Here is a 26,098-nt window from a genome sequence, read left to right as displayed (position 1 = left end):
GGCTCCCGGGGAGCCTGATGTGGGGCTCGATCCTGGGACTCCATCCAGGACCCTGGGATCATGACCTGAGACGAAGGCAGACGCTTAACCGACTGAGCCACCCAGGTGACCCAGAAGCCACTCTTTTTTAAAAATTATTTTTTATTGTGGTAAAATATTCATAACATAAAATTTACCCTTTAAACCATTTTTAAGTGTATCATTTAGTGGCCTTAAGTACATTCACATCATTGTATAACCATCACCACTATCTATTTCTGGAAGTTTTTCATCCTCCCAAATTGAAATTCTGTACCCATTAAGCAGTATTCCCCATTTTATTTTATTTATACATTTTATTTATATTTCATTTTATTCTAAAAATTTATTATGCTTCTCTTTGCTTCCTCTGCCCCCCCAGCTTTATTGAGGTACAGTTGACAAATAAAACTGTATATAAAGTATACACATGATGATTTTTTATATGTATACATTGTGAAATGATTACCATGCTCAAGTTCACTGACACACTCATTACCTCATATAGTGACCTTTTGTGTGTGTGTGGTAAGAATATTTAAGATTTACTCTCTTAGCAAATTTTAAGTATACAATACAGTATTATTAACTATAGTCACCATACTGTAATTTAGATCCTCAGAACTTACTATCTTATAACCAAAAGTATTACTCTTTGACCAACATCTCTCCATTTCCCCCACCCTCAGGCCCTGGCAACCATCATTCTACTCTCTGTTTCTATTGAGTTCGACTGTTAGATTCCACATACAAGTGGTACTATGAAGTATTTTTCTTTCTCTATCTGGCTATTTTCACTTAGAATAATATCCTCCAGGTTCAACCATCTTGTGAATTGTAGGATTTCCTTCTTTTTTATGGTTGAAAAATATTCCACTCTATCTATCTATCTATCTATCTATCTATCTATCTATCATCTCTGTAGATCTATATCTATATAGATATAGCCACATTTTCTTTATTCACACATCAAGAGGCACTTAGGCTGCTTCCATACCTTGGCTATTGTGCATAACACGGCAATGAACAAAGGAGTGCAGATATCTCTTTGAGATACTGTTTTCATTTCCTTTGGATATATATCCAGAAGTGGAATTACTGGATCGTATGGTAGTTGTATTTTTAATGTTTTGAGAAAAAATTATCATATTATTTTCCATAATGGCTGTACCAACTTACATTCCCACCAACACTGAACAAAGATTCCCTTTTTTCCCACACCCTCATCAACATTCGTTATCTCTTATCTTTTTGATAACAGCCATTCTAATAGGTGTGAGGCGATAATTCACTGTGGCTTTGATTTGCATTCCCCTGATAATTAGTGAGGCTGAGCACCTTTCATATACCCATTGGCCATTTGTATGTCTTCTTTGGAAAAATGTCTATTTAGGTCTTTTGACCAGTTTTTAATCGTATTATTTATTATTTTGCCATTTAGTTGTATGAGTTCCTTCTGTATTTTAGAAATTAACCTCTTATCAGATATATGGTTTGCAAACACTTTCTCCCAATCCCTCGGTTTCCTTTTCATTGTGTCGATTGTTTCCTTTCCTGTTCAGAAGCTTTTCGTTTGATGTTGTCCTACTTGTTGACTTTTGCTTTTGTTTCCTCTCCTTTTGGTGTGATATCCAAAAAAGTCATTACCAAGACTAATGTCCAGGAACTTTTTTCCTGTGTTTTCTTCTAGGAGTTTTACGGTTTTAGAGCTTACATTTAGGTCTTTAATCCATTTGGAGTTAATTTTTGTGAGTGTTATAAGATAGGGGTCCAGTTTCATTCTTTTGTATGTGGATATTCAGTTTTCCCAACACCATTTATTAAAGAGACTGTCCTTTCCTGATTGTGTGTTCTTGGTCCCCTTGTCAAAGATTAGTTGACTGGATATACATGGGTTTATTTCTGGACTCTCTTGCTTGTTCTGCTGGTCTGTGTCTCTTTTTATGCTGGTACCATATGGTTTTGGTGACTATAGTTTTGAAATATAGTTTGTAATCAGGAAGTAAGATGCCTTCAGCTTTGTTTTCTTTCTCAAGTTCCGTTGATCTTTTCTGTTGTTTTTCTAGTTTCTATCTCATTTATTTCTGCTCGGATCTTTGTTATTTCCTTCCTTCTCCTAACTTTGGACTTAGTTTGTTTTTTCCATTTCTAGTTCCTTGAGGTATCAAGTTAGGTTTTTAATTTTAGATCTTTCTTTTGTCTTAATGTCAGCATTTATTGCTGTAAACTTCCCCTTACAAATGTTTTTGCTGCATCTCATAAGTTTTGATATGTTTTTATTTCATTTTTTTTTTGATGTCCCTTTTGATTTCTCCTCTGACCCACTGGTTGTTCAGAAGGATGTTGTTTAATTTCTACATTATTTGTGAAATTTCCAGCTTTCCTCCTGTTATTGAATTTTAGTTTCATGCCATTGTGATCAGAAAAGATACTTGATGTGATCTCAATCTTTTAAAATTTGTTAAGAATTGTTTTGTCACTTAGCATATGGTTTATCCTGGAGAATGTCTGTGTGCACTTGAAAAAGAATGTGTATTCCATTGTCATTACATGGAATGTTCTATATATTTCTTTTAGGCGCATTTGGCCTACAGTGTATTTCTAAAGTATGCCCATTTTTCCTCAGTGATTGTCTGTGATCACTAAGATCCCTTAGTGATGACCTATCCATTGTTGAAAGTGGAGTACTGGGGTGCCTGGGTGGCTCAGTCAGTTGAGCATCTGATTCTTGGTTTCCACTCAGGTCATGATCTCAGGGTCGTGAGATCGAGCCCTTGTTGGGCTCCATGCTCAGCGGGCAGTCTGCTTGGGATTCTCTCTCTCTCTGCCTCTCCCCCGACTAGTGCGCGTGCTCTCTCTCTCTCAAAATAAATAAATAAAATCTTTAAAAAAAGAAAGCCTCCTACTTTTATTGCATTGCTGTCTATTTCTGCCTTCAGATGTGTTACTATTTACTCAATATATTTAGGCGCTCCGATGTCATGCACATATATTTACAATTGTTATACCTTCTTGATAAATTGACATCTTTATTATCATATGACCTTCTTTGCCTCTTGTTCCAGTTTTTTACTTAAAGTCTATTTTGTCTAAGTATAGCTGCCCCTGCTCTCTTTTAGTTTCCATTTGCATGGAATATGTTTTTCTATCCCTTCACTTTGAGCCTATGTGTGTCTTTAAGCTAAAGTGAGTCTCAGGCCTTTTCTATGGATGCACCCATATCACGCATCTTGTTCCCTCTTGGGTGGGAGATCCTTAAGATTGTATGCCTTTTCTTGATCCTGCAAATCCAGGTTGGATGCTGAGAGCTTCCCATTTGTTTTCCCTAGGGCGGTGCCCTAAAATGCTCAAGTTTGTGAGCCTGCTCCCAGTCCCACAGAGCTTAGCAGGCTTTCTGCGCTTGCTTGCCAGCTGTCTGCAAAGGCTTGCACTTGCCACTTGCGGGAGCAAGTGCTGGGGACTGGCCAGGGCTGGGGAAGGAGGGCGTGGGTGAGGTGTGTGGATTGTGGTGGTTGTCCATGGGCCAGGTGGTAGAGGAGTCTGCAGTCAACATGTCCCCAGTGGCTTGTGGGCAGGCTTCCTGATGGAGTCTGTGATTTGGTTACGAGGAAGAACTGTGTAACAGTTAGTGTTTAACAAGTTCCGAGCCCAGGCTGCTGTGCTTTCAGTTTCTCCCAACCCCTCAGCCTTGCAGATCACCTGAGTAATATTAGTGAGTAAAAAAGAAGTGGGCCTCTTAGCCAAGCATCCTCTCAGACAGCTGGGGAAGCTGGGTGGCCACTCACATATTCTCACTTCCCCCATGGCTGAGGTGGTCTGTCCTGGCACTGAGCTGTGTTGCCTTGGGGGAGACTAGAGAAGTTGAGAAAGAAACTTGTCCAAATGAACATTGCTGGTAAGTGGAGAGGCTCAAATTCAAACCCAGGAAGTGTGCCTCAGAATCTCTCCTCTCAAGCATTGAGTTGAAAAGTCAACAAATGTTTTTTGAAGATTGACCCTATGCCAGGTACAAGACAAAGATATAGTTCTTGTGCTTATTAAGGAGTCAAGTCCAGAGAGGGAGAGAGGCTTCCACTGATAGTGATTCTGACCCACAGACTGCATGTATGCGAGTGGTGAAAAATAAGGTTGGGAAGGTAGGCAGGGCTAGATCGTGAAGAAGAGCTTGGCCGTAGGTATTGGAATTTGGAACTATGGGGGATTGGAGTAGGATTGATCTATGATGAAGTCCCCAGTGAGGAGTGGTGAAGTGAAGAAAAAGTAGACAATTTAATTTCTTAATACGGTTAGATGTATTTAATATATAAAAACTGCATTTTATTCTAAGATTATATCCTATCTGTACTTTTTGATGGCAAAATATCCATTTTTTGGTATTTTTAAGGGTTTTTTTCGTGATGGCATTAGTGGCATAATTTAAAGTCATGCTAGTCCCCTGACATTAAAAAAAATATATTGGTCCCAGGGCACCTGGGTGGCTCAGTCAGCTAAGCATTTGCCTTCGGCTCAGGTCACAATCCCAGGGTCCTGGGATCAAGCCCCCCGTCGGTCTCCCTGCTCAGCGAGGAGCCTGCTTCGCCCTCTCCCTCTGCTGCTCCCCCCCCTCCCTGCTTATGCTCTCTCACTCTCTCTCAAATAAATAAATAAAAATCTTAAAAAAATATTGGTCCCTAAAATTTGAAGATTTGGGAAGCAGTGCATTAGAAATGTCAGAACAAAGCAATAGAAAAGATCACAGAGGTCAAATACAATAAGGGCAAAAGTACTAGGTGAATTAGGCCAAGAGGAGATCACCGGGGACATTATTTGGGGGCAGTTTTGACAGAGTGATGGGGTGGGAGGCAGGTTACTATGGGGATAGAGAATTCTCATTTCTCTCTAGGCAGCAAAACTTGAGTGGCCACATGGAAAAAATATATATTGGCTCATTACATACATGTAGTTGCATTCTGCTGGTTATTGGGTTGCCATCTCCTTAAGACACACGGGGAAGAGGGGAGATATAAAGGGACTAGTAATTTAAGCCATAGCTCTGAAGCAAAAAAGACTGACAAACTCCAAAATACCCATTTGACTCCATCAAAAAAAAAAAAAATCAATCAATCATTCATCAGCTTTTTTGCGCCCCCCCCCCCCCCCCCCGGCCCCGGAGAAAGACCCCAGACACAAAACAGCAACCAGTGGCTGCCTGCCATGCCAATGTTCTCTGAGACTAGAAGAGAGAGAAAAAGCAGCATCTTACACACCTCCTCTCGGAGCATCTATGAGAGACCAAAGTACTGATCAGGGATGCACGTGTCCGTCGGCACGGGAATCATCCTAGCCCTGCTCTGTCTGGCCCTGAGCGGGGAGGGCATCGGAGACTGGATTTTATGTCCTTTCCAGACCGTGTGAGGCACAGAACACAGGCCTCCCAGCCACCAGCCTGGGTCTGCCCTAGGAGAAGCTGTGTGGGAAGCATGCCCAGGTCCCTGCTGAACCAATGCAGAGAGTTAATCACAAGCCAGCGCACTTTGAATTGAACGTTTGCCTATGATGAACTGGCAAGCTGGTCTCCTGCACGTTTCCCTTCAGACTGTACGATTTCACCGAGAAGGTTGTCTTTATAACCTGAAGGCTTGAAAACATTTTAAAACCTGAATTGGCCTACTCCTGGAGACTAGTGCTGAGCCTACTGGGATGACATCAATCTGCAGGTTTCCCCCAGCACAGAAGACGTATTTCATCCTATAATTGAAAACTAGATTTGATTTATATTCCATTGTGTCAGAGCCTATACTCGGCTTCCTCAGTGGAGAGGTCTGGGCAATAGGGAGATGATCTAATTTTGAAAAAAGATACTCCACAGACACTGGTGTAGGATGCCGCAAAAATGGAATCAGAGTGATGTTTGACAAAGGATTCCTATGCCTCTTTGTAGATCCTGGGGTTAAATTGAGAGATGTGAGGCATGGCGAGTCCAGACACAAAACAGAGCAATCAGTGGCCTTCTGTACCAGAAGTAGCGTTTGCTGAGTCCCATTACATGCCAGACACTGACATACGGGCCTCAATGAATCCTCTCGACACCCTGGAGACTGGGTATGATGATCTTTCTTTCAAAGAACAGTAAAGAAAGTCCAGAAAGATGGGTCACCTAGGTGGCAAATGACTGACTGGTGATTTGAACTTGAACCCAAGTCTGGCTCGCTCTGAGACCACATTCTTTCCTGTGCACCAAAAGAAACCCTGCTTCTTTTGAAACAGATGCCTGTTGTCCTATGCGCTGAGTTTATAAAGTGTAATGTTTCTGCCAGAGGGGCAGAGTAGGCATGCCAAATAACTCAGGGTTACATGCGATTGACTCAGGCAGTGACACTTAGGACATTTTCCTACGGAGCTTATGTTGTGAACTATTAGCGTTATTTTCCTCATTTTTTCTCAGGGAATGTCTGGAAACCACATGTCTCTGGTCAGGACTACCTAAGGAAACTCAAGTGACAATGGGAAGCCGTCACAGACTAGCAAATCCTGGGCAATGATCCCTCTAGCACAGAGGTGGACAAACATTTTCTGGAAAGGGTTGGAGAGTCAATGTTTTAGGCTGCATGAGTCAGACACTCTCTGTCCCAACTACTCAGGTGTGCTATTGTAGCCCAAATACTGCCACAGACAATACACAAATGAATGACTGTGGCCGTGCGCCAATAAAACTATTTATGGAGACAATTTTGAATTTCATATAGTTTTCACTTGTCACAATATATTCTTTTTTAAAAATCTTTTTTGAATTAAAAAATGTACAATCCATCCTTAGCTCATGGGCTGTACAAAAGCAGGTGACAATGTGGATTTGGCCCACAAGCCACACTTTGCCAGTCCCTGCTGGAGAAGATCATTCTTTTATTTCTTCATGTACGTTTGATGGCTTACTTTCACAAGTTCACAAATGTAGAAGAGAAAATCTGTCAATGAATAATTAGTAAAAACTACTGAGTATAACTTGACATTTTAAATCTAACAACACCAGTTTTTCGTTACTAGGGGGTGACTCACACAAAACAATCCTATATTACTTTTATTGTGATTATTGTAGATTCACAGGCAGTTGTAAGAAACAGCACAAAGAACTCCCTTGTGCCCTTTGCCTAATATTCTCCTATGGTAACAATTTGTAAAACTATAGTATAATATCACAACCAGAATATTGACATTGATATAGTCTACTGATTTTATTCAGATTTCCCCAGTTTTGTGTGTACTGGTGTGTGTGTGTGTGTGGTGTGTGTGTGTGTATGTATTTAGGTCTATACGAGCTTATTACATATACAGATTTGTCTATCTACCACCAGGATCAAGATACAAAATAATTCCATTGCCACAAGGATTCTTTGTGTTACTCTTAGAACCACATTTACCTCCCTCTCTTTCCCCCACCCCTAACCCCTGGCAACCACTAACCTGCTTTTCATTTCTAAAATTTTGTTATTTTAAGAATGTCATGTAAATGGAATCCTACAGTAGACTGGCTTTTTTTGACTCTGAATTCCCCAGATTCCTTCAGGTGGCTGAATGTATCAATAGTTCATTCCTTTTATTGCTGTGTGGTATTCCATGGTGTAGATGTACCATAGTTTCTTTAACCTTCTACCTGTTGAAGGAAATTTGGGTTCTTTCCAGGTTCAGGCTAACATGAATAGAGCTTCTATGAAGGTTCACGTACAGTTTTTTATGTGGCCATTTCATTTCTCTGGGATAAATGTCCAAGAGTGCAATTTTTGGGCTATGGGGATTTCCCATTTGCTACTTAAAAAAAATTCCTATTGCACCTATTTCAAAATAAGCTTTTTGACGTTATCACGGAAACACCTGATAACAAATGATGCTATGGGAAAGGTCCTTTAAAAATTCCCTGCCATCTTGCATTCTTATCTGAGAGACCCAGGAAGTCCAGACTAGAGCACTTAACTGACCCCAAAGGGTCACGAGTCACAAAACAGGCAGCGTGGGCTGAGTCAGGACAAGAAATCGAATCACTTCTTCTGTCTTGCCAAGTATTGCTCTCACCCTAACATGCCACGCCAGTAAAATTACAGATGGAAACACCCAAAGACAGGGTGTTTCTCATACTGGAAGAAGGGACATGATTTACTTGTCTCTTAGGGACGTTGTGAGCTCACATCCAACCATCTGTCCTTGCCACAGCCTCCCTCAATAAAGGTCTCGGGTGGCTTCTTTACTCAAAACTTGAAACGGTCTCACAGCACGGGCAAGTGATTGGGGACAGCAGAGTGGGAACACGCAAACAACATTTCATCATGCTTCCGAGTGTGTATGGGCGCGGGAAACTCGAAAGCTCTGTGACCACAGCAAACAAACCCTTTCCATCAGGCCCCTGGGGGTTATATAGCTGCGGGGTTGCCAAGTTGACTACACTGACTAGAGAGGGTTGAACTAGTTTGGGGATTACAATTCCTTAAATCTAAAGCCTTACCTGTCAAGTTCGGAGGCTCTGAATGGTGCAAGGAAGAACGTCTTTCATTACTACATTAGAGTGGGCAATTGGCTTTGTCACCCCACTGGCCATGACCAGAAGTGCAGATTTCCCACCACCTTTCACTCTCTCAGAATCTAGGAGGCATTGCAACGTGGGTCTCTGGATCTGAAACCAGTGCTACTCAAAACAGGGTCTTTGGACCAGCAGCAGCCTCAGCACTGATAAACCCGAGAGAAATGCAGAGTCTCAGGTCCCCCCCTCCCCGCACCAAGACCAGTAGACTCAGAATGTCTGCAGCGGGGGCCCAGCCATCTGTCTTTTTACTGGCTCTCACCTGGAGACTCAAGCTCACTCAAGCTTCAGCACTGTCCAACCATCTCAGAACTCTTTCCAGTAGACAATGGGAATGTAAGTCCTGGCTTGCAAATGAGTTAAAAGAAAAACGAGCCAACAAACCAGTTTCAGTCCTTTTCTGTCAATTATACAGTCTTTATGAGGTCAACACTGATGTATGTATGAGCCAGAGTTGTTATTTCTGACATTCAGCAGATCATAGCTTTCTTCACACATGCTGGACTTAAGTTATGTTTCTAATGAAAATGTTAAGTTTGTGCTTCTACTTAGCACCTATTTAAAATTCTTTATCAAACTGTAATTTCCTTGAGGGCAGGAAATGTGTGTCTCCGTAGCCTAATAAATGGGTGCCTAATAAATGGTTGTTGAACAAATGAATGGCTTGTGTTTTATATTAGAATTGCTTCGTCCTCCACTACACAGTGCACTCTAAGGTTGTGGAAGATGCTGGATTCTTGAACATATTCTGGCTCTCCTTAAGCACCCAGCAGATTTCCCTGAACACCACAGGTTTACAAACATTGCCGAATGGACAACGACCAACTAAATTGCATCTTTGGTGCCACTGCATAGACTCTGAACCATTTTACTATCAACATTATTTCCATGTGCATGTGGGAAAAGCTAATTTCAGAATGGTCCCTCATGGAACAATAAAGGAGAAAGGAGGCAATGGATATCCAGCCAGATGAGCAGGCGGTCCCCAGCGTCTGCTTCTACCACAGATTTTCTAGTTAAGAACCCAAATTACACAGTCTCCCCAGATGATCCAAATTCTGGCTTTAAGGTAGGGATGTCTCAAGCCCTCTGAAGTTGATCTTTTAGGTTTCCCTGCCTTGTCGGTTATTCTGTAAAACAAAGTATCCAACACTTCCACAGAAAGGTATTATGACAAATAAGCACTCTTGAAATATCAGATATGGGGAAGGCAGAAAACACATCCATGCTCAGGGATCTAAGATAACGTAGCAAGGATCTAAGGTAAGATAACTGTGTTCTTTAATTTTCATACAGCTCGTGTAAAGGACAGAAACTTCTAAGTGTTTTCCTCAGTGGGTTATAAAATGCCACAGAGGGATACAAGTTTTGTAATCTACCTTTGAGTAAAACAAGCAAATAAATCCTTCATTTATGCCTCGGAGTCTAAGAGGAGGAAAAAGTAAAATTAAGTGTTTATGATAAGAAGACCTTAGCAATGAAGTACTTTGGAAAACTTCTACGGTTATTAATTATCTTAGGATAACTTCAACATGGTTTTCAAAAGAGTGTTTCCTTGGGAGGGACAGGAAGGGGAAAGAGCTACAGATACTCATTTCTTTCACTCAACATTGCTGCCATTTTTGCATATTTCTAGAACTAGGATTCGGTTGTTGATTAGGTTTTTTGCCCTCTTGAAATGTGTCTACAAGACATGTGTATTTCTAAAAGGACTAACATGTTTCTGATTGAAGAGGGAATAGAAAACCAGTCTGGGTAAAACATCATCTTCCAAACAAATTTTAACTTTGTGTTTAATTTGTTCAAGCATTTCACAGAGAATTTGTCTCCAGGCAAAATTCTTAAAAGCTAGTTTTGAGCCAACATACGTTACAATGGTTGCCTGCAATCACTTGAATATTTTAGTAACATTAGTCCAGATTTATTTGAGCAATGTTTCATATTCAAAACTTCAGGCTGATCTGGTCTCAGAAAGATCCTTTAAAGGTGTAAAGATCCAGTTCACAATGGACAGGGTGACAGAAATGAATGTCCACCTTCAACTGTGGCAAGTCACCGTCTCAACATATTACCAATCCTTTTCATTAACTATATTAACAAAAAGATCCTAAGTCCTGCTTAGGTCCACAGACCTCTGAAGGAAGTCCAAGTGATTCTTTTCTTTTAAGATTTTATTTTTAAGTAATCTCTGCACTCAATGTGGGGCTCAAACTTACAACCCCGAGATCAAGAGTCACATGCATGCTCTACCAACTGAGCCAGCCAGGCGCCCCGTGAGTGATTTGGAGTAAAAGCAGTATTAACCAACAAATTAAAAAACTTTTTAGTGGGTACCCTTTCACCCAGAGGCAGTGTGTTTTGCATGGTTCATCCTGCAGAGTGACAGTTCTGTAGCCCACATGTTTATCAAATATCAGGCCATCACTCTCAAGGAACTTAGAAGGGATGATATACTAGCTAGCATTTATTGAGCACTTACTGTGTGCAGAATACTGCATTTAAATCTTCTGATTTACTCTTAGCAAATGACCCTGGGATGCAGGTAGTAAGAGAAACCAGTGTCAGGGAGTTAAGTGTTAAGAGTGGGAGGTCCAGCTAGCAAGTGGCTCGGCAGAGATTCTAATCCAGGCCTGCATGGCTCAAAAGTTTGCTCTCCTAACCTCTATTACGTTCTGCACGTCTTTAGAGGGCATCGAACAGCTAGTGATGGTGGCTGTGGGAAACTGAGGGCTGGGAAAACAAAGTGAGTGCTTCTTTTCCACATCTTTCCTTAGCTGCGGTGGGAAGCAACACATACATATTAATTTTATTTTGGTTAATTTATGGAGGGATAATTTGCATCGTGTATGTGTGTGTGTGTGTGTGTGTGTGTGTGTGGAGAGACAGACAGACAGAGAGAGAGAGAATACTTAGAAATATCGGAAAAGTTTGAAGACCAGTCATCTAGTCTTTTCAACTAATTAAATAAAATTAATTTGGACTGTAATTTATCTCCCTTACTCACACCCCCTACTTGTGTCTTACAGAATGTCTTAAATGCCACATTGTAGTGATTACATGTACTCCATGCAATGACTTCAAATTTTCTCCATCCCATTCTTTTTCTCTCCCCAATCATGAGGCAGTGGCCACTTTCCCCCTAGCCCTACTTCCTTCCCTGTGGCACACACTCATTTCTTCCCTTCCATTTTCATAAATTCAGTATTTGGAACCCAGAGAGAGCAAGAAACACATAGATGTTGAGTGGAAAGAATCATTACAACCTAACATTTCCATGTTTGTTCTGTCTGGTCTCTCAGAGTTCCCAATTAGTCCTTGTCTTAATTCTTTGGCCCATTTCAGGAGCTCTCACAATCCTCAGATGATCACCTTCCAATATTCTGCCCTAGGGAATTCCATGGAAGCCTCCTCCCTCCACGCAATCCTAGGATCTGAGTAAGAGCCGTATTTTATGGAATACTATGAGAGTACTCTTCCAGATGGCCTATTCTGTAACATTCTACGAGTTATAGGACCCAGTGTGTATAGATATATCCTCCCAAGCTTTTCTAATCAGTGGGCTAAGGAGAGCCATTTTACTATCCATTATAGCTTATGCCAATCTTCTCTCAAATCTGGAATCATAATTGATGGATTTTGTTTTTCCCATAGGTAGAGCCTTGGTTTCATGGCTCTCATTTTCTTGAGCAGTCGACTCCACTGGCTTCAAACCCTGACTCGCCATCAAAGTAAGGTAAAATTCCCAACAGGAGGCCCTGGAATACAGCCAGGCCGTTGGAACGAAAGTGACGGTCCTTACTGAACCGAAGCTTTTCTGTCCGTCTGAATGTGCACACAGCCCGCAGGGCAAACAGATTGCCCAGCAGTGACCAGGCTAAGGTAAATACTCAGGGAAGGAACAGCAAACCCTTGCAGGGCAAATCCACAAAGCTCTGGTTACTGGGAAAAATCAGCAGGCCGACTGTCCCATATTCAGTAAATGGAAACGTGAGGTTTCCCTTGACCTGATGCGCTAACGCGCACCTACGATTCCCACAAACCCCGAAGACAACAAATTCCACCGCAGGCCCAGGTACTTTCGTCACAATGTCATCCTTGCCAAAGGTCAGGAAGGTAGAGAATGTGATCTGTATAATTTGTTGTGTACCTAAAGGGCCAATGACCTATTAAACAATTGTAGAGAGTGATTGTTTCAGGGAAACACTGAAAGAAACTTTAAGAACAGTTGATTCCAGGGGCACCTGGGTGGCTCAGTCGTTAGGTGTCTGCCTTCAGCTCGGGTCATGATCCCAGGGTCCTGGGATCGAGCCCCGCATTGGGCTCCCTGCTCGGCGGGGAGCCTGCTTCTCCCTCTCCCATTCCCCCTGCTTGTGTTCCTTCTCTCGCTGTGTCTCTCTCTGTCAAAAAATAAATAAAATCTTTAAAAAAAAAAAAAAAAGAACAGTTGATTCCAGTGATTTCCGTCATAAAGAAACAGACCATCTTAAGTAACACATGGGCAATAAAAGCAAGCAGATGTTTGCATTCTAGCCAGGGTGCTAATGGAGGTGTGATGGCATGGTATCAAAGTAAAGCTTGCCATCTTCGGAACTGCCCACTGGAGCTTTAAATGCAGCCGCATCACTTTGAGTCAACAACCGGGAAGCTTTTCCCAACCACCCTGAGTATCGTTCCCTGCTGCAGGTAAGAATTAATAATTCACTGTTAACACGCCACGTCAAACTCGTTTCCTGAACCGGGCCTTGAAATGCGTGATTGACTGTAAGTTCCGAACTTGCCATAAAAACAATTCCTCGGGTTGCTGAATTGCAAACATAAGTTATTATGAGTGAAATCCCAGTAAAAATAAATGAGCAAGTCCAAAGCCACAGGAGACTGGATTGGGAATTTCACGTGCAGGCTCTAAGCCTGGCAGGTACAGAGTCAAGCACTGGGTACTCGGGTGAAACCTGGCAGTGGCCGTGGATTCAGATACAACAGCCTCTCCCTCCCACTCCCCTTCCGAAATTCAAAGTGTTTAATAACTATTAAGCCAGGTACTGCTGGCTCAGTAAATGATCCTGGGAGTACGGAAGGCATCTGGAGGGTTAACTCTTCAGGCCAGCAAGCTATCATTCACTGCCCCAGAATAAACTGTTCGTTAGATCAGGAATAGGTAACCTCCTCTGGAGCACCTCATGGCTGGGAACCCCGGGGTTCCTGCTACACCACTCTTACCGAGTAGGGACATTTACAAAGTAAACTGCATTCACACTACTATCGCAGCACAGGACTAATTACGAAGGTGAGACCAGCCGTGCCATCTTCGGGGGTCAGTTTCACCGGGAAGACCCCACCCCCCCAGGGCATGACCATGCGGCCACTCGCTGGGACCTAGCGCTTGGCTGGCTGTCTTCTCATATGGGCTAAAGGTACCCCCTTCGCCTTGTTCTCGCCTGCCTCTTGCCCACCTTCTGCTTGCCCACCTTCGTTTCTGTGCTATCTAGCCCTCATCAAGACACCTAGAGAACAGCGTCTTCTCCACCATCCACCCACTCAAGCACAGTGACCATTTCTGTCTTATTCCACACTTCCTGAGTTTTTCACATGACCTCCTCATTTCCTACTTTCTTCCGTGTTTCCTTTTGGCTCATCTGCTTACATGGTGCAAGCATTTCCCCTGCTGTTTCGTTCTCACCCTTTCTTTTGTTCTCTTTTTCTTTTTCGCACTTTCTAGCAATTTGTGTCTTGCCCCTTCTTTCCTTGATGCCTTAGTCCTCCACCTGGTTGTCTGCTGGGCTTTTGTCTATACAGGGACAGTGGGCTTGGCAGGGGAGGGGAGAGGAGATTTTTGTTGCGTTGGGACCTCCCTTCTCTTTTCTTTCCTTTTCTCTTTTTCCTGTTCTTCCCACCCTCCCTACCCCCTACCCTCCTCCCCACCCCCCACCTCTTTGGACTTCCACTTATCTTCTAAATAATTAACTTGGTCTTAAAAAATTGGGACATTTTCTTTTTTATATCTTTTATCTGACTTTGAAAAAAATCAGTAAACAATGGCTACAGCTTACCTTCCTTAATATAGAGAAACTTTCAAATGGACACATACATGTACGTATATGCAATATATATAGAAATGTACATAGATACATACAGTGTTGCTTTATCATTGATAGTGACTCTAGGACATAAAACGAGAACTGGATGTACTCACACTCATAAGTGGAAATAATTTGCTGCAACTCTATAAGCCCTGAAAAGTTCTTGGACGCAGCAATAAAAATTAAGTTTATGATAAAAATAAATATATTTCGGCAGATAACAAAATACATGCTTAATTGGAATCACTAGTATTATATATTGAAATCTAAAGTTAACTTTGAAATTCCTGATCAACAGCAATAAATTATATACAACACACTGACACACACACACACACACACACACACACACCACTGCTATTTTCTCCACAGAAGGCAGGTCATTTATAAATAAACTTTTATATAATCTAAAACTCATATATTGACTTATGCTACCAAAATACAGCCTGGAGTAAGCAGAGAAACAAATAAATCAAATGGACAAGTATATATAAAATAGGCTGTTTCAGAGATAACACAGGACAGATTTTATTAACTAATTTATGACCTACAATCTGTTGGCAGAGGCCTTCCTCCTCCCCATTTTCAGTCTTTCCAAGCAGGATAAACAGCCCAGAAGGCCTGATGGTGTGCAAAACTCACATCTTTATTTTTGCAAGAACTTTATTTGGGGGCCTGAAAACAGAAGTTCTCACCATTTTTCATTCATTGTAACGTTAGATGTGTTTTCTCTTTGCTGTGACCTTCATTCGGGATCATTCTACCAGGTTCTTTGGTTATCTTTGAACAACTGGCAAGTTATTTATTGGCAGGTAACTACACTCACGGGCGAAGCAAACTCTTTCTCTGCTTCGACTCTGTCGGGCTCTGGCCTCCTGATACCGTGTTGTGAATTCTAAACCCTCCAGAGGCTGAGCGACTACTCTTGCACATGCTAATGCAAGTTTCTCTGGAATGCTCCCGCCTTGAACTCAGCACAACGAAAGCCAAGCATGTCTTTATGAATCGAAATGGCAGCCCCTCTGGAGATACAATTCAGATTTAGAATTGCCTTTTTAAACTGCCTTTATATCTTGGCATGCATTTGCACCAAAGTGGGTCACATAGAAAAAGAAAGATGAAGGCAGGGGAAGAAGCAGCTCTTAAAAACGTGTCTAAGACTTCTATTTCAGATAACAGCCTCCTCTCCACTTCCTTCCCCATGCCTCCCACACGCCCAGCTCCCAGTCTGGGTGTATATGGGCAAATCTCAAGTACCCAGATGGAGGACCAAGCTGGTTATCTGAAAGTTCGTACAAACGTATTCATCGTCTGCCACCCAAACATGACACAAATGAGATGGCAAAATGGAAAGCCTCTCACTCTCTCCCACACATTTTCCTTTATGAAAATGAGTATTTCTTGCATGGAAAAATAACTGAATGGTCTTGGTGGGAAACTTCATCTTCTTGAAAATTCACTGAGAGAGGAATGTGGCTCTGAAGTAAAGAGACTTAAGAGTGTGTATCAAGAACAAAGGGAAAGAAATGGAACAAGGCAAGGGGAGGAGGATTTTGGTAGTGAGCTGGAGCCTGCAATTCCAGAACACCTGCAGGGTGGGAAGCTAATACCTGGATTCCACAGGGCTTAACCCTCTCCTCCCCTTCACCTGCCCCTTACAAGATTTTCCTAACCCGATGGCCGCAGCTTCACTGCCTAATGGCTCCCTTTAACGAGAGCATGTTTGGAAGCCAGAAAGGAATTCGCTGAGGTCACTCGAGGGCAGTAGAATTACACATGTCATATAAAAGGCTCTCGCTAAGTTGATGCTAGAAAAACAGAATGGTAAAACCTTCACCCAAACACTACAGCGAGTGTGAAGTTAATCGAGTGTGCTCATCTGTTAGTGCAAACTCTCGGGTTACATTTTCCTAAATCCTATAGTCCTCTTACAAGTGATAAGGGATCTCGGCTGAGAAAAGTAATGTAGCTTGTTCCTATATGGGATCCCTTAATCCAGGCTGAGGGAGAGGAGGAGAGGGGGTTGGGATGAAATCAGAAGGTATTCCCCAGACAACTGAAGTGAATAGCTGTCCTGTACATTATCAACCAGGAGAAAACTTCACTTAGGGAAACTTACTGAGTGTTGAGATCTCAGCTGTCCAGATTCTCACACACCACCCTACTCCCTCACCCCTCAGGAAGTTAGTGAAAACAGCCCTTCCTCCTCTAGGCTTCACTGCTGGTGAATTTGTGGAGTAATAATAGTAACTCATGTATGTAGGACCTTTGACCGTATATGAAGTTCTTTTGATTGTCCCAGCAACCCTGTGAGGTGGGTGTTTATGGCCTTTTTTCAAGATGGGAGAACTGAGGCTCCGAGAAACTTTGCATCACACAGCCACTGAATGGGTGAGCCAGGACTTAAACCCATAGCAATACTTGCAGCCCCAAAGCTCGTGCGTTTTCCACTCCAGCAGGCTACAAACGACTCCCCTCCCTACTCCTAAACCAGGTCAACTTTATTGTTCCCTAAGTCATTAATGATCCCACTATCCCTCTAGTTAGGTGAACAAACTTCCTGGGAGTCTGCCTTGACACCTCCTGGTCCCTCCCCATCACCCATGTCCCCTTCATTGCCACTCCTGTCTCTTTCATCTCAGAAACAGAACTAAAATCCACCCATTTCTCTTCATTTCTACTGCCACGATATTAGTAAGAGTAGACATCACCTCTCCCCAGACCCCTCTCCTAGGCTCCTGCTTGGTTCACCCACATTCACTCCGACACCCCAGTGATCTCTTTTCTATGTTGCTGCCCACGTGGCCTTTCCAAAAGACAAAGGTCATCCCTTGTTGAAAACTCCCTAATACAGTCTGGACATTCCCTACCCCTCCAAGCACACTGACTCACGTCCTTTCCTACTAGCTCTCAGTATAAGCATCCCTCTCCTGGAGAAGCTTTCTCTGACTTCCTTCCTGATTAGCTAAAGCCCCCCAGTACAATCTCATGGCAATATACAGCTACACTTCACAGCTTTTGTTCCAGGCGCACCTTTACCCTTGTTTGTGGGACATCGCATCAATGTTTGCCTCTACGCTAGACCGTTGTCTCACTGGGCGCAGGCTCTACTTTAGTCTGAGCACGTGGATGACGCCTGTCCAGAGCAGGAGTTTGCTAACTATTACTGAATGGATGTTGAGCTTCTCCTTCTTGTTTTTCTCTTTTCCTGTTCTCTCTCCATTCCTGTATCCTCACCCGTATCCCACCGCCTGTCCCATTTTCATGGGATCTTATTCCCTTACTTCATTTTAATTGGAAAGAAATCCATGCCAGAGCAGTAAATATGGTGACTACAGGTGTTGCTCTCTCTAGAGCCATTAGTTTCTACTAGAACACTCTTGATGCCTTAAAAGATAATGAAATCATTCTCTAATGCTGAGATTTTGGGCATCCCTGTGGGATGGGGCATTACACTGTATTTCATGAGTTCTCAGGGGGAATTCTCTCCAATTTAGCATAGCTGGTATTGGGATATATCCTACACTTGTTGCTGCCTAGGCTGCAGTCATGATATAATTGTCTTGCCTGCCCATGAGCTTTCTCGGTCATAGAAGCTCATACTGTTTTCAATTCTGTTGAATTCTAGGCATTTTTTGAAATAAGACGTACTCATTAGGAGAGGAGAAGTCACATGCCCGGCAAAGCCTATCAAAGAAATGGACAGGAGGAACAGTTTCCCCCAGGCCAGGGGAAGATCCTCTCAGGGCTCAGGTGGGACTGGAGGGAAGTTGTCTGGACAGATACCCAGGAGATCTATGGAATCCACCAAGCATGCTGGTTCTTAATGCATTTGTGGACATGTTGTTAGAAAGGTTAAGGAATTAGCTCCCTGAGAAGCGTAGTAACTTGGTGGATATTCCTGGGGGTGTGAATGGACAAGTCCATTCCCAGGTAGGACCATTTGAGGAAGGAATACAGTTCTGGTGTAGTTCTGAGAGCAGGGAGGACTACGCAATTCAGTCCACAGCAGTGGCTTGATCAAAATGTAGATCCCTATCGTGATGAGAACTAGGTGATGTATGGAAGTGTTGAATTATTATATTGTACACCTGAAACTAATATAACACTGTATGCTAACTAACTGGAATTAAAATAAAAATTAAAAAAGTATAGATCCCCTATGTCTGACTTACTTTCATTGAACTTGAGATAAGATACAACACCTAGGAAAAAAATCTTCCAATTAGACTATAAACCAATGTTTTCTTAGCATTTAAATATTTTATGCTACATTTATTGGAAGAGTCCTTTTAGGCTTATTTAGACCAGTTTTTTTTTTTAAATCATATGTTCCTCCTGTACATGCATAAATGGGAAATACAGGCAAGATAAACTTTCTAAGATTCCAACTTCTCTAAATCACTTTTGAGTTGGAGTTGTCCTGTGTGTGCTTTTCTGCACCATGTCTACCCAGCTTTGTGCCAAAATACAACATTTCTTTTGAGAGAACTTCTCTACTATCTTTGAGTCTCTACCAAAAAGCAGAGGGATGTGGTGGGGGAGGGAGTGGGAGAAAGAGAGTGAGGTCTGGGGGTAACTTTGGGGGCATAACACCTTTAGAGAGGTCCATCCTCAATACCCCTGGAGAAATGTCGTTATGAGCTGAAGCCAGGGAAATGTTCTAACTTGTTGTTAATAAAATGAGAGGCTTTTATCAATGGATTCACTAGGCCAGTCTCCCACCATTGCTGTTGGAAAAGTTTTCAAGCTGTCAAATTAGTAAGTATGACGTGAGTATTTCTGTTTTGTTTATAACAACGTGTTACTTTTGGGAAAACACCTTAAAAGGAGGAAGCTTGTTTGAGATAATATAGATGGCTATGGAAGGCAGAAGGCTTGAAAACAAGGGTCTCAAACACAAAAACCTACAGGGGACAAGCAGGAACACAAACAAAGAGAACCTGGAACAAGACATTAGAACGCATATCATGCCTCACTGAAAAACAAATTTTAAATCGCCAAGCGGGAAAAATTATCTACAGGCCCCCAGTGCCTGTGTACTTCCACTTCTTCAATCCTTTAATTGTTTACGTGAAGACATCCATTTCGGATCCAACTAATACTTATCAACTGGCCTCATGCCCAGCATTGCATGAGGTGCTTTCACAGACACGACCGTTTTCCACACTCATAACTGTCCAATGACTTGCATATTTGTGTCTCCATTGACAGATGAGGAAAACCGAATCCCAGAGAAGTTTAAGATGACTTGGCCAAACCCACCATCCACTGCTTTGTTTCTTAACTTTAAGCCAAGTGTATCAGTCCGAGTAAACTTGTTACCCATTCTCTAGAGTTTATATACTGTTTTGTTCCCCGAGGCAACGCATGATGAGTGCGTCAGCACGGTCTAAATAACGGCACAGTTAGATACTCAGGGGGGAAAATAATTTTGGTTTAAATAACCAAAGGCCTCCGTTGCAGAGCAATACCTATAAATAATGCAGCATTTCCTGGCTTAAGCTTTTTAACCAAAATTCCAGTTCTGTCACGTGTTAAAACTCGAACTGTCAAATTGAGGAGGTTCTGCTTAATTTCATTTCTGTCTCAAGTTTAGACAAGTGCAGGGCAACTCACAGGAGAGTGAACACATGACGACGCACAGTAAGAGCCATTCTTTATGCAGATCCTGCTATTAAGTACCACGCATATTTGAAAATGCTACATTCCACAAAGCACTGCTATCCATTTTTATTTTCCTTTTAAATAAAAAATAAAATTAACTGAACCCTTGGCAATAATATATGAAGTAACTTAATTTCTCTGACAGGTTCACTCACAGAAGATTCCCTTCCATGTGATGGCAAGCAATTAATTAAAATATGGAAATGTACTTTTACATTTAACTAGAAACCCTACTCTTGTCTATCACCTCACCAGCTAAGCTTTCTTCAAATATAAATATATTTTAAATTGGTTTTGCCAATGCCCTAGATACTTGGAGAATCCTACTGACACAAACCAGTTATTAATTCATGCTCCCTAGTCCTAAGCCTTATATATACAACCTTAGAAGTAACAGCAGCTGCTTTCGTCTGCTTCATGAGAATCGTCACTGGAACTTGAACCTTAATAATCTCCAGTGGCTAAAAACCATTATCAAGGCTCTTGAGTTACTCAGTATTCTGAAAATATCTCTTCTTCGTATGGTGCCCCAGGAATCCCTGATACCCCCAAGAAAGTGTGGTCTTAAAAATTACATTAACAAAATATAAAGAGGCATCATCCAGCTCTCCGTCATTTACAGATGCTCTGCAGGGAGCGAAGTGGCATCTTCCTTCTGTAAGTACAACTAAGCTCGTTGGCATCTACTCGACATGTTCTGACGTGGAAATCATCTGGCCATGGAAAGCATGAACATCATGACCTGTGCGTTACCTGGTTTATGACCACCAGTTGGGAAGCTCTGACTTAAAGTACCTCAGGATGATCAGAGAAAAAATAAGTGGTCAAGTAAGTTTGTAACAATTCATATTTCATATGCTGCACACTCAAGAAGCAATGAGATTTCTCTCGGCAGAAATGCTATTGGTGGCATGAAGATTTGGTTTGAATTCATCTGTCTCTTATATACCCGCTTTTCCTCCAGAGTACTTAGCATAGGACTTCAAAAGGCACTCAATAAATATTTGCTGAATGAATGTAACAGGAATTTATAACGCAAAATGTTTTTGAAAAGGTAATTGATGTCAAATGGTAGGCAGAGAAAGCCAGAGAAAGTTCACCAGGGACAGGAATGCTGTGTACAAATCTGGTACAGTGTCCAAGGAAGGAATTTACATTTAATAAATAACTTTTGAAACCAGGTTCTTTTATGTCCTTGCCTCTGGACTGGGCCACAGTGGCAGCAGCAGAATCCCAGCCAAACCAACCCTGATAGCAGTTTGCGAAAGGGAAGTGTAAACCAGCATGAAACGTTAGAAAGGATCCCATGAGGAAACACTTTGTTATCAGTTGTGTAGGAGATCTTTACGAATAGAACAACACACACACACACACACACACATACACACCCGCAGGAACACCTCTTTAACTTCTTTATGGAATAGAGAGGGCAAGCTGGATAACATATCGAGGGCCTTGACATACCCTCCACAGCATGGAGGGCAATAAATGTGGGATATTTTCCTTCACATTTAGCCCCAAGGCCTAGCTTAACAGAGTACAGCGGAATTTTGACTTGCTCGATCTATATTCTGGGCCTCGACTGTCAGACAGTTTCCTAACTGTCGCACATCATGACAGATACAGAAAGGGATCCTATCTGCACTATGCACTGGGGCAGACTGAGGAAGCTGCGTGGCCCAGAGATAACCTTCAGGGGGAGACACCCGGCCCAGGCGCGGCTCGATGGCCAAGATGACAAGAGAGACCAACATCTGGGCAGCTCTGTGACCTGACCCATTCATTGTCTACCAGTGCTCTGTGGCTCAGCCACTGGGAAACTTTGTCTGAAAGAATATTCATTAGGCTGATTGGCCTAAAAACCAAAGCCACCGGGCCCATCTGCAGCCAACCATACTTCGTATGCTACACTTGTTCAGAGACTCACAACACATACTAGCTAATGAGCATGGTAAGGCTCTGAGAAGACCTGTTTCCCCTTGTCTTTTTCTCCCCCCAGTAGTTTTCAATCTCCTTTAACCAAGATACCTCCTAACGTCTTCCAGATCTAAAGAGGCTGCCGAACCGTTGTACCGTCCACGCAACAGGCCAGTAGGGGCTCAGAGGGGCCGATGCGACAACACGGCATCCCGCTCACTCACTGCCTTTCACTGCAGGATCGCTTCGGACACTGAAATAACTGTCATCTTCAAGAAGGAATCCTCCTGAAACTCTATTAGCGCCAAGGTGTTAAAATAATCCCTCTCGTTGCCCCCAAATGAGCTGCGGAGGAGCCAAGGATCAGTAGATTGTGGAGTCAGCCAGCCCACCCCCCCTCCCCAGTCATCTGCAGTAATTCGTGTGCCAGTGGCAAGGAGAACTCTAGACATGAGATTCAAAATCCCGCCGTTTACCCGAGGCCCTCCCCACCCCAGGAGACTTATCTATTTTTCTGCTTATACATTCCCTTGGCTGTTGATGTAATTAGTATATAATAACTGTGTACATATCAACTCACAGGAAAAACAGCGGACATGCTGGCTGATTTGGCCTGGGGCCATCTCATCGGCGGCGTGAGACAACCTGGTATAAACATTTGTTATTAACCGTATATCTTCCAGTAGTGTTTTGCGTCTCCTGGGTTACTGATTCCTGTTGAAAGCAATGCAATATCAAGACTCCTGTTTTTCTGAGCAGCACCGAGATATCTGGCTCTAAAACGTCTGCATGAGTCTTCTCAGTTCTGCTGCTTTTGCTGTTGAGAACTTTATTTACTAAAACGTCTACGGTATCACACGTGCCCCTTTCGAGGTTTCGCTCTCCTCGAGGTGAGCGGGTTTCATTGAAACTACGTTACCAGGAATAGTTATGCTTTTTCAAGTCAAGGGCCCTAAACAAAACTGGCCATAGTTTTTGTTTTTATGAGTAGGTAGCCGCCAATCCCTGCATTAAATCAGTAGCCCCAGCAGAGGACGGACGATCGCTTGCAATTTTTAAACCAGTGGTCACCCTCTCAACTCTGTTTGGGCTGATGGCTTTTCTGGAGGTCAGTTTCCGAATCCGAGGAATCGGAAACCGGGTCCTCGTGCTACAGTAGCACAGTCCTGTTCCCCAAGCTCTTAGGATTAAGTCGCTGGGCAGGACAGGAAATGACACTATTTCTTTGATAGATGAGCAGTCAGATCATTCCAAGACAATTATCCCGGCTAACTCAATTAAGAAAACCCCCTTCGGCATGAAAAAATTTAAAAAGCCTTCCAAATAAAAAAACAATTCCTGATTCCAGATCACTTTTGACAGCTCTACTCTAAGAAAATCGACTCTCTTTTCTAAAGTTTCACCTGTGCCCCAGAACTCAGTTGGAATAGTTTTCTTTCTCGGTTGCCTCTTATAATTGGCTGTTCCCAAGCCTAACTACAATTGCCCTGAAAAGTCTGGTAAAGACTTTCACATTTCCATGTTTAATTACATTCAGATTGAGATTTCTGTATACATACAGAGTATAGCCAAATTCTCACTCAATCAACCGCAATGCCTTTGACATCAAGCTCGTATTCATCGTTCTCGCCTTATACGTAAATAGACATACGCTACTTGTCAAAATGCACAAGTGATCTTTACATTGTCTAGAACAAAGAGCCCAGCCCGGCTTCTTTCTTTCCTCAGTGGCTCAGAAGGTGTCCTTTATTACATGTGCAGGATGCAAGGGTTTTGCTGCTGTATGACTGAAAAACAATACCTTCAGACTGCCTTTTTAGTGACAAATTGCACTTCTGCGGAATATCACACTGCCTGTGGTTTTAAGAACCCACTTAGATTTCCTATTACTTCCTTGGGGACTCAGCCTCCTCACAAAGCACCCCAAGGCTCATTTCCACTGTTTCAGAGTGCAACAAAGATGAGAAAGTTTGCTCATCACGATGGTCTACAAACTCGTGGCTAGGAAAAACACTCTCTGGAATGTCTAAGGCGCTAAAATCACTGCCTCTGTGAATTCCTGGTGTATAAAACAGGCAGGAAAAGTTGTCTGGAGGTATTTGCGAAGCATTGTGTTTGTTCGGGAAGGAGCTGTGGGGTTGGAGGCTGAGCTACGCCTCTCCCTTTGCTTCCTGGGTGAGAGCCGCGGGGACGTGCCACTTAGCTGAAGCAAGCAGAGAGAGATCGGTAAGACTCACCGGCTTCCCCATTTTTCCCAGGACGGGGTTTTTGTTCCTCAGCTGTGATCTGGAAGAGACAAACCTGTAGGTCCTCCAAGCAGGCTGCCTCGGATCAGCTGAATGGCTGGGGCGTTCAGGAAGCTTGCTCTGTCCAGCTCCGAATCACTCCCCTTCCCAGGCTGTGTGCTTACACGCCTCCCAGTCAGCGCAAAAATCTGCCAAACTCAGGTCAGCCTAACAGGTTTCCTTATATAGGTAAACACGAATTGCATTCCTGGTGAAAGAAGTTAACTAGGAATCCCGGTAACCTGGTTAACTCTATCCATGCCAGAATGGCTCAGAGTCCGTCAGCCTACGCAGGGTTTGGTTGCAGCACAAAGGGATTTGTGCAATTTAATTAAAATCATCTTTGTCCCGGCAGTCTGTGAAATTGGCCCTTCTAGGAGAACTGTGAGTCAACAGCTAGTATTTTACATTAGGAGCTGTGACCAACCTCCTATTATCCGAAGGCACCGTAGGGAGCAAAAACCAAAGTACAGGACGTTATCCTTTGCCTCCACGTTTTTAAAACCAGGATTACTTGTCTTGAAATGATTTTCAAATTAGAGAATAGACGATGTGATAGGAAGAGAATGTGAATAAAATTCCATCAAATAAGGCTCAAATGCCTTATGTGAGCACAGTAACTAATAGTTATTCAACTTTTCCAGGCCCTTAGTAGATAACGCAATATGATTGTTTTTTGAGTTTACTCCCTTTACAAGGCAGTAATCGCTACTGTATTTTTTGATGGGCGAAATGACACATAATGACATCTATTTATTCTCTGTAATAACCCTCCTGAGCCCACATATTGAAGTGTTATTTGATGGTTTCGGAAAGGAAATCTGAGACATGTGAATTTGCATAATTACACGGAAAATTTTTTTTAAACAGCTTCCTGGACTTCAGAAGATAAGAAGCTACATCTTTGAAAGAACTCCTGCAAGGCCTAACTCTGGGCTCGAAACATGGTTTTTATTTATTTTATTTTATTCTTTTATTTTTTAAAAATATTTTATTTATTTATTTGACAGAGAGAGAGAGAGAGAGAGCACAAGCAGGGGAAGTGGCAGGCAGAGGGAGAGGGAGAAGCAGGCTTCCCGCGGAGCAGGGAGCCCGATGCGGGGCTCGATCCCAGGACCCTGGGATCACGACCTGAGCCGAAGGCAGCCGCTTAACTGACTGAGCCACCCAGGTGCCCTGAAACACAGTTTTTAAATGTAAGTCTGTAACATATCAATTGTCTAATAATCGGCTCTTCGCCCCCCCTACATTTATCTACCACCAAGTAAAGTAATAATTCTTTTCAAGTCTAACCAATTCCACTGCAATCTTCCTGTGACTCGTTAGAGATCCATGACTTCCCATTACTGGGTGTTGGAGGTGAAGACTGCCCGCTAAATAAAACCTATCTTCAGATGAATCATTTGTTCCTATTTCATCCACTGGGTGACTGCTCCTGCGATAGTGTCAATCTTAGTAAAAATAGCTCAGTGCTGTGTTTTAGGCCCCTGCTCGGCAAAGGGGAGAGAATGTTTACATACCTAAGCCAGCACGAGCAGCAAACCAATTGTCAAGAGTTTCTGCGGGGGGGGGGGGGGGGGGGGTGC

At 42.7% G+C, this 26,098-nt stretch overlaps 1 protein-coding gene across 4 annotated transcripts in view; it reads right to left on the bottom strand.

The window, feature by feature from the left end:
• MID1 (midline 1) overlaps positions 1–26,098 on the bottom strand; it is a 584,284-nt gene that overhangs the window by 319,156 nt on the left and 239,030 nt on the right. Inside the window, exon 1 of one of the 4 annotated variants that reach the window (XM_081809191.1) lies at positions 24,465–24,757. The exons of the other annotated variants lie outside the window; for them this stretch is intronic. The gene's annotated coding sequence lies outside the window, so the exon portion shown is untranslated. Of the gene's footprint in view, positions 1–24,464; positions 24,758–26,098 lie in introns of those variants that run through there. 4 annotated transcript variants of the gene reach the window in all.

This window comes from Leptonychotes weddellii, chromosome X (genome assembly GCF_054177405.1).
Source record: "Leptonychotes weddellii isolate Sample4059 chromosome X, ASM5417740v2, whole genome shotgun sequence".
Taxonomy (NCBI): Eukaryota; Metazoa; Chordata; class Mammalia; order Carnivora; family Phocidae; genus Leptonychotes; species Leptonychotes weddellii.
This window is presented reverse-complemented; position numbering and strand designations above follow the sequence as displayed.